A 16,297-nucleotide genomic window follows, 5' to 3' on the forward strand; every position below is an offset into this window, starting at 1 on the left:
CAACACCCTTGCTCCAAACACTGGCAACTGCTCGACTACGTCATCATCTAAGCGAGGGACCGCAAGGACTTGCGCATCACCCGCACCATGACAGGAGCCGACAACTGCTGAACAGACCACCGCCTAATCTGTTCCTTCATCAACATTAATATAGCCTCAAAGCAGTGCGAAGGTTAAGAGGAGATGTGATAGAGAAGTTCAAAATCATGAACAGTTTTGATAGAGTAAATAAGGAAGAATTGTTTCCATTGGCAGAAGGGTCGATAACCAGAGGACACAAATTTAAGGTGATAGGTAAAAGAACTAGAGGCGACATGAGGGTTTTTTTTACGCGGCGAGTTGTTGTGCTCTGGAATGCACTGCCTGAAAGGGTAATGGAAGAAAATTCAATAGTAACTTTCTAAAGAGAATTGGATAAATACTTGAATGGAAAAAAATTTCAGGGCTGTGGGGACAGAGTCAGTGAGTGGGACTAATTGGATAGCTCTTTCAAAGAGCCGGCATTCGTGCGATGGGCCAAATGGCCTCTTTCTGTGCTGTATCATTCTTTGATCCTATGATCTATTGTACTTTACTACGTAATCCCTTTTTGTTGAATGTCTTGCACTAAGTAGTTTTTGTTCCTGTTGAAATATTTTCTTTAGTGGCATTGGGTTTCAGATATGTGGAGAGCTCTTTAGTTACCTTTTCACCATACAGCTTTTTTCTTTGTTTAAAAGGACTTTCTGGAAAAGGACTTAGTGAACAGGGCAGCCCCCAAAGCAACACAAAACACCTTATTCCCACCTTGACAAAAGACCCACTTCGGGTCGTTTCTCAATACATTCCTTTCAACTCTTTGAGGACATGTTAGAACCACGGTCAAAACAAAATCCTAGTGAATTCCCTGTTCCATCCATATGCAGTATTTACTGTAGTCCAGGTGTCTTATACTAATCATTAAATCATGTTTTTCCCAGAAAGTAGCATGGCAATCATTATTTATGCTTACCATTTGACTTCTTCTACTGTTTTCATTACACTTTCATACTGCCACACAGAAATTGCATGCTGGATATTAAAAGAATGCTACTCTTCAGTGGAGGAGAATTCTAGTGTTCAGTTCCTGGATCAGCCCACTCCACTATACTGATCGTCTCTTCAGTCAGTTAATGCTTCAGTGCAAACTTTCTATTTTTAAAAATGCTGTTAACCTCAATTTTTTGCTCTGGTTAAAATCATAGAATTGCATCCTCTTCCATTAATAAACAAGGTAGAGTGCCTAACTCCTATCACCACTGACTGCCAAAGGATGAAGAGCTGGCCCTGTACAAGGTCAGGTGATGTAAAAGTTAAATTGCACATCTCCACATTGCCTTTCAATCAACACTAGGCCAATCAGGAAGCCGGCAATAGCATACTCCCCAACAAGAGGTTAGGAAGGACATTAAATAATTTGTTTTCCTTTGTGACATATTTAGAACAGGTTTCAAGTCAGTGTCCTATCTGGCATTTGCAAGCAGCTGAAAAATAGGAATCTGGAAAATATATCCCAGTTGTAAACAAACCACAGATGTCGTCTCAATGTTTGAAAGCCATCTTATCCTGTGGTTGCTTCAAGTAAAATTGCTAATTTAGTGTGAGGTTGTGCTCGATTAGAATCAGTTTTCTTCTCTGTTGAAATTATCCACTTAGAAACCCTTACAGCCATCGAAGAAAAGAGCTTTCATCCTCTTAGTTTCTGGTTGTATTTAGAGCAAGGTTTCAGAAGTGAAAGGAGTGCTCTAACCTATGCTCCCCATCTCTCAAGAAATGACTTGCGTATGTAGTGACCACTCATTGGGCTCAAAATTGCCCAGGAGTTGCTCCGTTTTTTTGGGGGCAACTTGATTTTTCTGGAGTATCTTAAAAATCCCCATTTTGCACATTCAATTTGCGCCAGTGTAAGTGAGTTAGTTAGGATTTTTTTAGTTTAGTTTAGTTTTTTTCAAAAGGGGACGTTACCAGCCACCTACATCCGTTTTAGCCATTGAGGCTACTTTGGCCAGCTAATAGTTACTCCAAACTAACTTCGGCCAGCGTATGTGGCCACTTGTGGCCGCACAGAAAACCCTTGCGGAGAGTTAAGAAATCAGCGCAGGTAGGTACTTAATGACTTGACTAAAGAATGTGAATAGGATCAAACAGCTATACAGGACATCATATGACAAACTTCGCAAAGTTAATTTACTACACAACAGAGCCATTCATGGAAGCTTAAACTACAAAAATAAAAGAAGTAAAGAGACAAAACATATTTACATAATGTTGTCAAAATATCTAAATAACAAATAGAAATACCTCCTGCTCATAATTCTTATCTTCTTAAGTACAAAAGTATTTTCATCAACAGGGTTAAGGAAAGTCTTGAGTAAGCTCATTAAAATTACTGGCTACACAGTTATCACACCCCCACCCCCAGATCAAAACTCCCCCCTCAGATCAAAACTCTTCCAGCACCCACCCCCCCATCAAACGTTTCCTCCTCCTCCCCCCCAGATCAAAACTCTCCTCCTCCCCCCCAGATCAAAACTCTCCTCCTCCCCCGCCCCCCCAATCAAAACTCTCCTCCTCCCCCCCCCCGATCAAAACTCTCCCCCCTCCATCCCCTCCCTCCGATCAAAACTCTCCCCCCTCCCTCCGCCCCCCCAGTCCAATCAAAACTCGCATCAACCTGTTTGTAGCCTTAGCCCGGGAAGGCAGCAGACCGGGCTGTGTGGCAGGCCACTTGGCCCAGGATAGGGGCGGGACCGGGATAGGGGCGGGACGCATCGGGTTCCACACTGCAGCACACATCATCAGCAGGAGCTACTGCGCATGCGAGAACGCTCTAATGCGCATGCGGACAGTTGTCGGCACTCTTTCACGCGCAGGGCCCTAGCTCCGCCCCCCACAATGGAATCGCCACGCCGCGCCAAAGCACCAGGAGAGTCAACAGAGCGGCCAGAATCCGGGGATATCTTTTTGGCACCGTTTTGAGCCGAGGAAGTCGACGCATCTCACGTGAGTGCGCTGAAGAAAACGGATGGGCCAAATTTGGGCCCATACATTCACACAAATCATACACAATTCTGCTGATACAAAAGACCAGTCATCGCATCATTAAAAAATACAAAATCACTTTGCATGATGACTCAAGAAACAGACTCTCTGCAGTCAATTTTAACCATTCCCCTTTGCCTGACAGCAATGGTGTGTGGCAGAGGCTAAAATCATCCGGGCCCAATTACCGGTCTGAGGCCGCACAGTTCCCGCCCATCGACATTTAATCTTCACCGACTTTGAAGTCAACTGAAGTGCCCATTGCAGGCAAACAGAGGCTTAATTTAATTCTAAAAGTCGCAGCCCAATGGCATCATCAGCGCCACAGAGGCATTCTAACTCACGGATTCAGGAGGCTCACAGGGGGCCAACCCTGACAGCTCTAACATTGCAGGTGTCAGCGGAGTGGCCAAAAGAGGCCAAGGTAAGCTAACAAAGTTTCCTCTATGTGGAATCCTTGTGGGCTCCTCCCTCTCCTGATTGGCATCGACTCTGCAGCACTCCACCAGCCGGAGTCAATTCCCTTGGGTCCCTGCTATCGCCCGGCTCCCACCCACCGACCATGACATCATTCTTGCCAGCTTCAGGCAGGAGGCTGGTTTAAAAATTGAAATGAGACCCAGCAGTTAAAATCATCTGGGCCTCAGTCATGACTTCTTGGTGCACGACCCGTTTCGGGCCTCTCACACACTGATTTAAAATCAACCCCCTTGTCTCACTCTCTGCTTTACTGATTGTAGGAAAGCAAGCCAGTAATCTCAGACATTCTGTTCAAGTGATTAGTTTCTCTGGAACAATTTTCAAAATAGGCAGCAAGTTGTGACTGAACTGTGTGTCCTCCTCATGAGGTCATACATATTTGTCCATCACAATGTCAAAAAGGCTTCAGAGCCTCCATTTCATAACATGTCAATTTTCCTTTTTTGGTGAAAACTCGTAGAAATAGCTCCTAGGCACTGTGATCATTTGAAGGACCTTTTTCAACAGTTCAATAATCAAAGCATGTTATATTCATCCCTAGATAAAGCTTTACCAAATGTTATCACACAATATCTGCTCGCTCCTTCATAATGTTACCCTGCTTAGTTCATTCTCTCACAGTATCTCCATACTTCATGGAACAGTACATGTACACAGTAGTTTGGTGTGACACCAGTGTAATGATACTGTATGAGCCTTTAGAGATGTTCTCTTACTTCACTATTAGTTTTACACAGTAGCATGAGTATGCAATTCAGAAACATTCCCTTGATGATCAATTGCTGGTAATGCATCAATTAGGTAACTGGTCCATTTAGGCTAAGGTCAAGAGGCTGAAGATGGAGATTTGTAAACAGAGGTTGCAGGGCCAGATGCTGCTGTTATAATGCTGCTTTCAACCTCTAGAGAATTATGCCTTTTTGACTTTTAGGTTACAAAGAGCCCTATAATCAGTTCAAAATAAGAACTTTACAGACAATAAATCCAAAGCTAAACCAAAAAAGGAAATTATAGGAAGTATAGCATACAATTTTAATTCTTAGTAGTTAGGAACCAAATCAGTTGCATTGTGATCTTCAATTCAAAATCAATTATTTGACATGAAAGAACTTTTTATACTAGTTACTATTTTCACCCTACTGGACACAAGCAGGGAAAAATAAACAATTTCTCCACCTCACTCTTGTACTTTCACAAATGGCTCTGTAAAGAAGACAATATCATAATATTTTAGCATGTACATAACAAATAGTACAGTCAGAGCTTTCCTAAACTCCTGTCTATTAGAATGGCGTTTGTTTGCACAAAAATGTGAGTTGATTGTTTTTAGATAGTGTTATTGCTGAAGATTGGAGTTATAAACTGTTATAGTATCATAGAAACTTTTACAGTTAATCTATGTTGAAAATAGATACAGGAAATATATAAAATCAAAAGAGATGTACAAAGAATGAATTGATCGACAAGTTAGTAATTATTTTAAACACCATTGTGAAGTTGAACTGCAGAACTTTTCAAAGGATCAATGTAAACTATTTGTGCTTTTAACTGAAGGACAAATTGATTGCCGAGAGACTATACCATGTGGATTACATGTAAGCTTTAAAAAAAAGGGGAGTGGGGAGGAGAGTTATCACAAATGCCCTTTTACTGTGATTATTCCTTCATGTTGTCTTCCGTTAGCTGGGAGGTGAGATCAATCTAGATCACTGTCACCAGCTGTGCTGCGCTCCATCGGCCAACAAGTGGAACCAGAAGTTGGCAGACCTCATATTTCTGGAGCAAAAGCTGCAGCAAAATTTACAATACAATATCCACCCCATGGAACAATTTGTGAGTGCGAGGCAAGAGGAAAGAGAGACAGCTTGTCATTTTTTTTAATTTCCTTCTTTCCCCATGTGGAAGTTCAAGTGACATAACCTATGGGTAATTCAACAGTTTGTCTTCAAGTTGATAGCACAGTGTTGCATTCAAGTTGATATGTCTCAACTTGCAGTTGGTACCATTCCCCAAAAGCCCCCTCTGCCTGTTTAGGTGGATGTATAAGATCCCATGGTACTTTTTGAGAAACGGGGCGTTCTCCCAGTGTCCTGGCCAATGTTCATCCCCCAGCCAATACCAGCAAAAATAGAGATTATTCGTCTCATTTCCTGATCGTAGTGTAAGTGGGTGTTCTGTTTGCCCATACGACAACAGTAATTGCAACTCAAAAGTAATTCATTGGTTGTGAAGCACTTGGAGATGTACTGAGGATGTGATAAAGAACAATATCAATGCAAGTTCTACTTTCTTTCTGAGATGGTCCATCAAGCATACCAAAGGCAATTGAGATTTAATAGTGAAGCCATGGAGCAGTACATGTACACAGTAGTTTGGTGTGACACCAGTGTAATGATACTGTATGAGCCTTTAGAGATGTTCTCTTACTTCACTATTAGTTTTACACGGTAGCATGAGTATGCAATTTAGAGACATTTCCTTGATGATCAATTGCTGATAATGCATCAATTAGGTAACTCAGTCCCCTCATCTAAGTCATTAATATAGATTGTAAATAGCTGAGTCTCAAGAATTGATCCTTGCAGTCCTGTTTATTCCTACACTCTATTTGCTGTCCATTAACCAATCCTCAATCCACGCTAATATGTTACCCCCAATCCCATGAGTCATAATTTTTGTGTTCCGAACACAGATGAGACTGCACACAGGGAGGTTAAAGTAACGGTGACCTCAGTCTTTAATAAGACACTCCAGAGTGAGGAACAGGCCTGAGGGGCCGGCTTATATACAGTGCTCCCAAGGGATGCTGGGATCCCTTGGGACTTCAGGGGATGTGCTCCCTGGAGGCGGAATATGGGAGTGCATGATTTACAGATACACAACATCACCCCCACCCCCCAAAGTCAAAGTGAAAACTATTTACAAGGTGAGGCGGTCGGGAGCCTTTCTTTCCCTGGTGGACCGCCTCAGTACAAATGTCTGTTCTGGTGTGTTGGCTGTGCCCTCGCTGGGCTGGTGTGTTTTTGGCCCTGCAGGGCTGCTGGGTGAGCCTGGCCTTGCTGGGTTGTTGGGCGTAATGGGTTCGATTTCCTGGTCTGGGGCGGTGTCGTTGATCCTTTGGGTGTGTGTTGTGGGCTCGAAAAAGGTGGTGTCTGCTGTGGGTTGTTCAGGCCAGTCTGTGAACCACAGCCTCGTTTGGTCCAGGTGCTTTCTGCAAATTTGTCCATTGTCTAGTTTGACTACAAACACTCTGCTCCCTTCTTTAGCTATCACCGTGCCCGCGATCCACTTGGGACCATGTCCATAGTTTAGCACATACACAGGGTCATTCAGATCAATTTCCCGTGACACAGTGGCGCGACCATCGTTTACATTTTGTTGCTGCCGCCTGCTCTCTACCTGATCATGCAAGTTGGGGTAGACCAGCGAGAGACAGGTTTTAAGTGTCCTTTTCATGAGTAGCTCAGCTGGGGGCACCCGTGAGCAAGTGGGGTTTCATGCGGTAGCTGAGCAGTACTCGGGACAGGCGGGTTTGGAGTAAGCCTTCTGTGACTCGTTTAAGGCTCTGTTTGATTGTTTGTACTGCCCGCTCTGCCTGCCCATTGGAGGCTGGTTTAAATGGGGCCGAGGTGACATGTTTGATCCCATTGCGGATCATGAATTCTTTAAATTCAGTACTGGTGAAACGTGGCCCATTGTCACTGACCAGTATGTCAGGCAGGCCGTGGGTGGCAAACATGGCCCTCAGGCTTTCAATGGTGGCGGTGGCGGTGCTTCCCGACATTATTTCACATTCAATCCATTTTGAAAAAGCATCCACCACCACCAGGAACATTTTACCGAGAAACGGGCCTGCATAGTCGACATGGATCCTCGACCATGGTCTGGAGGGCCAGGACCACAAACTTAGTGGTGCCTCTCTGGGCGCGTTGCTCAACTGAGCACACACGCTGTATTGCCGTACACAGGATTCTAAGTCATAGAGTCGATACAGGCCACCACAAGTGGGATCAGGCTATCGCTTTCATCATTACTATACCCGGGTGTGTGCTGTGGAGATCCAAGATGAACATCTCCCTGCCCTTTTTGGGTAGCACTGCGACAACGCAACACATGCTAGCACAAGTCTTTTACACGGGTCATACAATACAAACAGCTTGTGGAGCATAAAATGTTTCTGGCTTTCTCAAAAGCAATTACTTGGTTTTTTTCCCCATACCCAGTTCTCACCTTTACGCAATAACATATGTAGGGGCTCTAAGAGGGTGCTTAACCCCGGTAGGAAGTTACCAAAATAGTTGAGGAGTCCCAGAAACGACCGCAAGTCCATGGCGTTCTGTGGCCTGGGCACGTTCGTGATAGCGTCTGTCTTGGCGTCTGTGGGCCGAATGAAGTCCGCCGCAATCTTTCTCCCCAAAAACTCCACTTCTGTTGCCATGAAGACGCATTTCGACCTCTTCAGCCGCAGCCCTACGCAATCCAGTCGCTGGAGGACCTCCTCCAGGTTTTGTAGGTGCTCGACGGTGTCCCGACCCGTGACCAATATCTCGTCCTGAAAAACCACCGTGCATGGTACTGACTTGAGTAGGCTCTCCATGTTTCTCTGTAAGATCGCTGCAGCCGACCGAATTCCAAACGGGCATCTGTTGTAGATAAACAGTCCCTTGTGCGTATTGATGCAGGTGAGGCCCTTCAAAGACTACTCCAGCTCCTGCGTCCTGTAGGCTGAAGTCAGGTCGAGCTTGGTGAACATCTTGCCTCCTGCCAGCGTCGCAAATAGGTCGTCTGCCTTAGGTAGTCGGTATTGGTCCTGTAGCGAGAAACGATTAATAGTTACTTTATAATCGGCGCAAATCCTGACCGTACCATCACTTTTGAATACTGGAAAAATCGGGCTGGCCCACTCGCTGAATTCCACTTGGGAGATGATGCCCTCGCGTTGCAGCCTATCCAGCTCGATTTCCACTCTCTCCCTCATCATGTGAGGTACCGCTTGCGCCTTGTGGTGAATGGGTCGTGCCTCTGGGACCAAGTGGATCCGCACCTTCGCCCCGGAAAAGTTTCCAATGCCTGGCTCAAAAAGGGAAGGAAATTTGTTAAGAACCTGGGTACATGAGGCCTCATCGATGTGTGATAGCGTTCGGATGTCATCCCAGTTCCAGGGGATTTTGCCCAGCCAGCTCCTTCCAAGCAGTGTGGGGCCATTGCCAGGGACCATCCAGAGTGGCAGTTCGTGCACCGTGCCCTCATAGGTGACCTTGACCATGGCGCTGCCCAGGACAGTGATGAGCTCTTTGGTGTACGTTCTCAGTTTCGTGTGGATGGGGCTCAGGGCTGGTCTGAATGCCTTGTTGCACCACAGCATCTCAAACATCTTTTTATTCATGATGGATTGGCTAGCGCCAGTGTCCAGTTCCATGGCTATGGTAAGCCATTCAATTTTACATTTAGCATTATAGGTGGACATTTCATCGAAAATGTGTGCACCCCGTGTACTTCAGCATCTGCCTCCTCTCTCTGAGGCTCGAAATTGCTTTGATCCACCATGGACCGATCTTCCTCTGCCACGTGGTGGTTAGCAGGTTTTGCAGAGCTTGCAGCTCATCTGCAAGCTCGTTCCAGGTGCCCCATTGTTCCACAGCTTTTACAAACATACCTTTTGAAGTGGCATGAATAGGCTGAATGGAAGCCTCCACAACGTCAACAAGTTCTGAATTGCCTTGCGTTCATCCTTTGTTGCGGACTCTGAGTCATCTGGGTCACCTAGGCCTGCTGGCAGTTGCAGACTCGTGGTTTCTGTCCTGTACATTTCTGCTCGCAAACACAGTTCCAGTTAATTTATGAACATCGCTAGTACTTGTGTGCTGAGAGATTTGTTTGGTGTTATCACTGGTGGGACATAAACGCTTGTGCTATCGCAATAGCCTTACTGAGGGTCGGTGTCTCTACAGTCAAGTTTTCGTAAGATGGTCTCGTGGCCAATGCGCAGTACAAAAAAGTCTCTGAGCATTTGCTCCAGGTAGCCATTAAACTCACATTGTCCTGCAAGTCGCCTTAGCTCGGCGACATAGCTCGCCACTTCCTGACCTTCAGATCGCTGGCACATGTAGAGCCGATACCTCGCCATCAGCACGCTCTCCCTAGAATTAAGATGCTCCCGAACCAGTGTATACAGCTCCTCATACGACTTATCTGTGGGTTTCACCGGAGCCAGAGGATTCTTCATGAGGCTGTAGGTTGGTGCCCCGCAGACCGTGAGGAGGACCGCTCTCCTTTTTGCAGCGCTTCCTTCTCCGTCCAGCTCGTTGGCTAAAAAGTACTGGTCTAGTCGTTCGACATAGGCTTCCCAATCCTCACCCTCCGAGAACTTCTCCAGGATGCCCACAGTTTGCTGCATCTTTGCGTTGGATTCGTATACTCGTCACCAGTTATTGTGTTCCTAACACAGATGAGACTGCACACAGGGAGGTTAAAGTAACGGTGACTTCAGTCTTTATTAAGACACTCCAGAGTGAGGAACAGGCCTTAGGGGCCAGCTTATATACAGTGCTCCCAAGGGATGCTCGGATCCCTTTGGACTTCAGGGGATGCGTCCCTGGTGACGGAACATGGGAGTGCATGCTTTACAGATAAATACCCTCTTGTGTGGCACCTTATCGAATGCTTTTTTGAAAATCCAAATAAACTACATCTACTGGGTCCCCCTTATCCATCCTACTAACAGATTTGTCAAACACGATATCCCTTTCATAAAACCATGTTGACTCTGCTAATCATATTACGATTTTATAAATGTCCCGTTACCACATCCCTAATAATAGATTTGAGCATTTTGCCTACTACTGATGTCAGGCTAACTAGCCGATAGTTCCTCGTTTTTTTCTCTTCCTCCTTTCTTAAATAGCGGGGTTATGTTTGCTAGCTTCCAATCTAGGGAATTCTGGAAGATTAATAACAGTGCATCCACTATCTCGGCAGCTATGTCTTTTAAAACCCTAGGATACAGGTCGTCAGGTGTAGAGGATTTGTCGCCACTTAGTCCCATTAATATCTTCAGTACTATGGGCTGAATTTTCCAGTCCTTTCGCCCCGGAGCAACGTGAAAGGCGGTGTTCTGGTCTCCTGTGCCCCTTCGCGATCCTCCGATCCATTTTTGCAGTGGCACTCAGTAGCACCGCCAGGAAAAGCTGCGCCAGTTGTGCAACGCCTCTTGTTGCGTTTTGCCCGATCCGTCCACCTGGGAAATCAGTGCGGTCCAGCATAGCCGGCGGCGCAGAGTAAGGTAACTGCGAGCCTTTGTTCTTTTAATTTTTTTAGTGATTTGTGTTGTGGTGATGTGGGCAATATTTTGGGAATGTTTTTGTGGGTTTTTTTAAGTTTCCCCCCCAGGCCTCTCTCGGAGTGCACACTGTAAGGGGTGGTTTGCAGGGGGTCAGCTTTCCCTTCTGACCTTATATGAGCGGTTCCGAATCGCTCCCACACCCTTGGTTCTAGACACTGGAATTAAGAAGGGACTGTGACAGACTTGGACAGACAATCGGTTTCAAGGTAGGAAGCAGGTATGGCTTTGTTGTGTTTAAAAAGAAGTAAAAGTCACACCTTTAATAACACACACAGACCAATACACACTGAGGGGTACAACACATTGAATAAATTGTCCAATTACAGTCTGTGGGGAAAAGAATACAGTTTAAACTCTAAATGGGGTAAAAAGGCGAATGCAGATACATTTACACAAGTTATCCCAGCCTCCCTCCTTCCAATTCCCCATACTAACGAAGTTATAGCTCTGGGGGGTTCAGGGGCTATGCTCACCAATCCATTTAGACAGTTGCCGGTGAATCGCGGTTTCGGGGTTCGCTGCACTTGGCCTTCTAGACGAGCCGTACCCCGGTCGGAGGAGAGGACTTCGGACTGCGTAGTCTTCGGTTGGGGTGCGTCCGTTGATGCGGTAAGTTGCGTTTTGGATGTATGGGGTAAATACCCACTTTCTTTGGTTAGGAATAGTTTAGTTAGTCCCTTTTGGTAATTTCTCACCCGTTGGTCGTTCCGAAGTAGATTGTAGAGTGGAAATAAATGTCGATTCTTCGTTTTTTGCTGAGTTGGTTTTGGTTGGTCGTTTCGCTGGTTGTGGTGGCCCGGGTTGTCAATTTGGTTGCTGACAACCTTCCGTTTCGTGGACCTCGTGCTCGGTCAGTTCTTGATGAGTTCTAGTAGTTTCCTTCACTGCTCCATTTCCTCACTCCCCAGCTCCGGCTGCTTGTGTCTGTGTCTGTGTTCCAGTCTGTGCTCTGCTTCTCTCCTGTCTTCTGCTAGTTTCTGTGTTCTGCTAGTCTGCGTGCTGCTCCTTGCTGGTCTTTCCTTGTAAAACTGGGGGATAGATATATTCCAAAAAAAAGGCTCCATTATCTCCCATCAAATCTCTTGGGCTCTGTTTGAACTGTTCTGTCCACTGATTTTCAAATGTCTCCTTTGTCAGCAGTAACTCGATTAGGGTGTGAGAATGTGCTATCACTGGTTTTGCATTGTTTTAGAATTGTCCAGTTTCTTGACCATGATTTCCATTGTGCTTGATTGGGTAATTCGATTATCTCTTAGAGGGTGAATAGTTTCCCCAGACAGTCTGGGGTCTTTAATACACGAGTTTGGCCCCACCTCCTGTATTTGGTAACTTTTTTTTTGCAGCCAAAATGTTGTAGAATCTTAAAATTGATATGCTCCTTCCCATAGATGTTTAGGGGATCTCAAGCTTCTGTAATTTAGGTCCATTTTGAATTCCCTTTCCTATGAGTCCAAAAACTGGGGGGGGGGGGGGGGCGGTGGTCTCAATGAATGCATCCCCTTTTATCCCCCGCAGGCTTCGTCTGCCCCTTTAAGCTCATTTTAAAAGCCCAGAAAGGGATTCTTCTCCTCTGTAGGGGAAAGGTACCTGGAATCTTTGCGAGATATTGGTAAACTCTACATTCCCCCCTCTGATACCATATCACTTATGGTATCATTCTTCAAGGTGAGCAAAGTTCCTGACTCCCAAGAGATAACCTTCCCCATAAATTAGCTAAACTAATACCCAAAATGCATTACACTTATGCAACATCACCATAGATGCACACTTTTCCCTTTACAGGTACAAACTTTTTACATTTATACCCTCCCAGCTTGGAGGGGGTTCAATCACTACAATTGCATTTCAGCACAGTTACATTTCATTTCAGTTACATTATATTCACCAGCATCTAGGCAACGTACAACCACATTACAGAAGGAAAAAAACCTAGATTAAAATTAAACAACATCAATTGGTCTCCTGGTAATGTCTGGATCCTGCCCTTGAGAACTGCTCTCAGGCTGGCTGACACACAAGACAAACTCAAAATAATCACCTAAACATTACTGCAATATTACCCTCAATTCTAAACTAAACCTTAAAATATTCTTAAATTAAAATTAGAGCTATGTACAACCGCCACCCGTCTCCGGGTGGCTTGGTTAGTCCCTGTCAGGCCCATGCCTTGTGCGGCCTGATAGCCGCCTGGATGCTAGGGTTTCCCCGCAGCCGGTGAGCTGGAGATCCTTGTGTCTGGGACAGCTCGTTGCTACTGCTCCTGTGAGTCCCTCACCGCTGGAGGCGGCTGGCTGGTGGTCCCTACTCTGAGCGGCCTCTTCTGACCTTCGGCCTTTCCTGTCGGGCTGCCCTTCTCCTAGGGTAGAATCGCTGAGGCTCAGATGCCGGTGACCACGGTATCTTTGGCCGTGGTGTACGGAGGGTCCTTCTCAGGGCTTGGGTTACTGGGGGTGTGTCCGAATCCCAAACGATGGGTGGGATAGCCCTTCCAGTACTACAATTCACCGCCCCTATAGGCACGGTTTCTGAGCCTGTCACATTCCCTGTGGGCCCTCCACCGTCGGGGGCGGCCAACGGAGGGTCCCTGTCCTGAGGACGGTTCACCTCTCCCGGCTGCCCTCTGTGCTTGGCTGACCCTGGGTTGTATAGCTTGCACTGGTTGATGTGGAACCACTTAGTACGGCGGGGCAGCTTTATGGCATAGACCATCGGGCTTGCCTTGTCCACAATGCTGTATGGCCCCATATATAATGCTTCAAAAACCCCGACCCAAGCATAGTTCCTCACCATGACCTGGTCCCCTATCTCCCATTCGTGGTGTTTGCTGGGTTCCAGCAGCAATCGGTTACTCTGATGCTGTCTGCCCATGTTACTAGCAGCCTGCCAGTGAATCTGTTTGAGGTGTTCAAACAGGTTCCTGACAAACCGGTCCCGGTTCACCTCTCTGAGCTGACCTTCTGTGAGCAGCGGGGCTAGGACATGGGTGGGGGTCCGCATGATCCGGCCAGTCATGAGCTCATATGGGGAATATCCGGTGCTTTTTGACTGGCTAGCTCGGATCCCCATTAGGACCAATGGTAAGACCTCCACCCACTTTTGGGGTGAGTCTCCTGTTTCCTTCCGCAGCCTTTCTTTGATGGTGCGGTTTAAACGCTCCACAATACTAGATGACTGTGGATTGTGGACAACGTGCCATTTCCCCTCAATGCCGAGCAGCTTAAGGGTTGCCTGCATTACCTGCCCGGTGAAATGGCTCCCCTGGTCCGACTCCACATACTGTGGGAGTCCCCACTGGGAGAACACTTCCCTCACTAGAATCTTAGCTGTCCCTAGTGTGGTGGCTGTTCGGCAGGGGAAGGCTTCAACCCATTTTGAGAACACGTCCACCAGGACTAGGCAGTATTTGTAGCCTCCCTGGACGGTGGGTAGGGGCCCGATGTAGTCAATTTGGATTGACTGCCATGGTCCCTCTGTAGGGGAAAGGTACCTGGAATCTTTGCGAGATATTGGTAAATTCTACAACACGGCCCGGCAGTTTAGTTTGCGAGTTTCCTATCTTTGCGCCACAAAAAGTGTACACGCCTCTCTTCGCACTGCACCCCTGACGTAGGGCCCAGATACCGCAACTTCCTTACCAAAGCACAGACTTTTCCCGGCCAGTAGGGTTCCCGCCGCAAAAACAGAAAAGTCTAAAATCCAGCCTATATCTTTACTTATACTGATTTCTTTAAGTTCCTCACTCTCTCTGGACCCTTCGTTCCCCATTATTTCCGGAATGTTTTTTGTGCCTTCTACTGTGAAGACTGATAAAACATATTTGTTTAATGGCTCTGACATTTCCTTATTGCACATTATAATTTCTCCTGACTCTGCCTCTAATAGGCCCATGTTTACTTTCACTAACCTCTTCCTATTTGCTTGCCTATAGAAACGTTTACAATCTCTTTTTATGTCTCTTGCTAATTTACTCTCATATTCTTTTTTCTCTTTCCTCATCAATTTCTTGGTCCTCCTTTGCTGAATGCTAAAATCCTCCCAAAGGAAGATGGTTGTGGTTGTTTGAGGTCAATCATCTCAGCCCCAGGACATCGCTGCTGTCATTCCTCAGGGCAGTGTCCTCGGCCCAAACATCTTCAGCTACTTCATCAATAACCTTCCCTCCATCATAAGATCAGAAGTGGGGATGTTCGCTGATGATTGCACAGTGTTCAGTTCCATTCGCAACCCCTCAGATAATGAAACAGTCCATGCCCACATGCAGCAAGACCTGGATGACATTCAGGCTTGGGCTGATAAGTAGCAAGTAACATTTGTGCCATACAAGTGCCAGGCTATGACCATCTCCAACAAGAGTCTAACCACATCCCCTTGATATTCAACAGCATTGCCACTGCCAAATCCCCACCATCAACATCCTGGGGATCACCATTGATCAGAAACGTAACTGGACAAACCACTTAAATACCGTGGCAACAAGAGTGGGTCAGAGGCTGGGTATTCTGTGGCGAGTGTCTCAGCTCCTGACTCCCCAAAACCTTTCCACCTTCGACAAGGCACAAGTCAGGAGTGTGATGGAATACTCTCCACTTGCCTGAATGAGTGCAGCTCCAACAACACTCAAGAAGCTCGACATCATCCAGGACAAAGCAGCCTGCTTCATTGGCACCCATCCACCACCTTAAACATTCACTCCCTGCATCACCAACGCACCGTGGCTGCAGTGTGTGCCGTCTATAAGCTGCACTGCAGCAACTGGCCAAGGCTTCTTCGGCAGCACTTCCCAAACCCGCGACCTCTACCAACTAGAAGGACAAGTGCAGCAGGCGCATGGGAACACCATCACCTGAAAGTTCCCCTCCAAGTTACACACCATCCTGACTTGGAAATATATCACTGTTCTTTCATCGTTTCTGGGTCAAAATCCTGGAACTTCCTCCCTAACATGCACTGTGGGAGTACCTTTACCACACGGACTGCAGCATTTTAAGAAGGCGGCTCACCACCACCTTCTCAAAGGCAATTAGAGATGGGCAATAAATAATGGCCATGCCAGCAACGCCCACGTCCGGAACGAATAAAAAAAATTAAACGCATCACAAGAGAACACCAGCAGCAAGGACCCCACCTGCACATATTAGGGGAAGTATTACTTTGGCCATACCTATTATCTGACCCATTCTCCTAATGTTTACAGAGTTTGATCAAAAATTTAGATTTATAACGCTGGCCCCGAAAAGCCAAGTAAGTACCTGGAGCCACTTGCCGGGCCTACATAAGAATAAGGAGCAGGAGTAGGCCATTTGGCTCCTCGAGCCTGCTCTGCCATTCAATAAGATCATGGCTGATCTTCGACTTCAACTCCATTTTCCTGCCCGATCCCCATATCCCTTGATTTCCCCATGAGTCCAAAAATCT

General features: G+C 46.4%; 1 protein-coding gene across 4 annotated transcripts in view; it reads right to left on the reverse strand.

Moving 5' to 3' along the window:
• mylka (myosin, light chain kinase a) overlaps positions 1 to 16,297 on the reverse strand; it is a 579,206-nt gene that overhangs the window by 440,252 nt on the left and 122,657 nt on the right. The gene's annotated exons all lie outside the window — the stretch shown is intronic.

This window comes from Pristiophorus japonicus, chromosome 3 (assembly GCF_044704955.1).
Source record: "Pristiophorus japonicus isolate sPriJap1 chromosome 3, sPriJap1.hap1, whole genome shotgun sequence".
Taxonomy (NCBI): Eukaryota; Metazoa; Chordata; class Chondrichthyes; family Pristiophoridae; genus Pristiophorus; species Pristiophorus japonicus.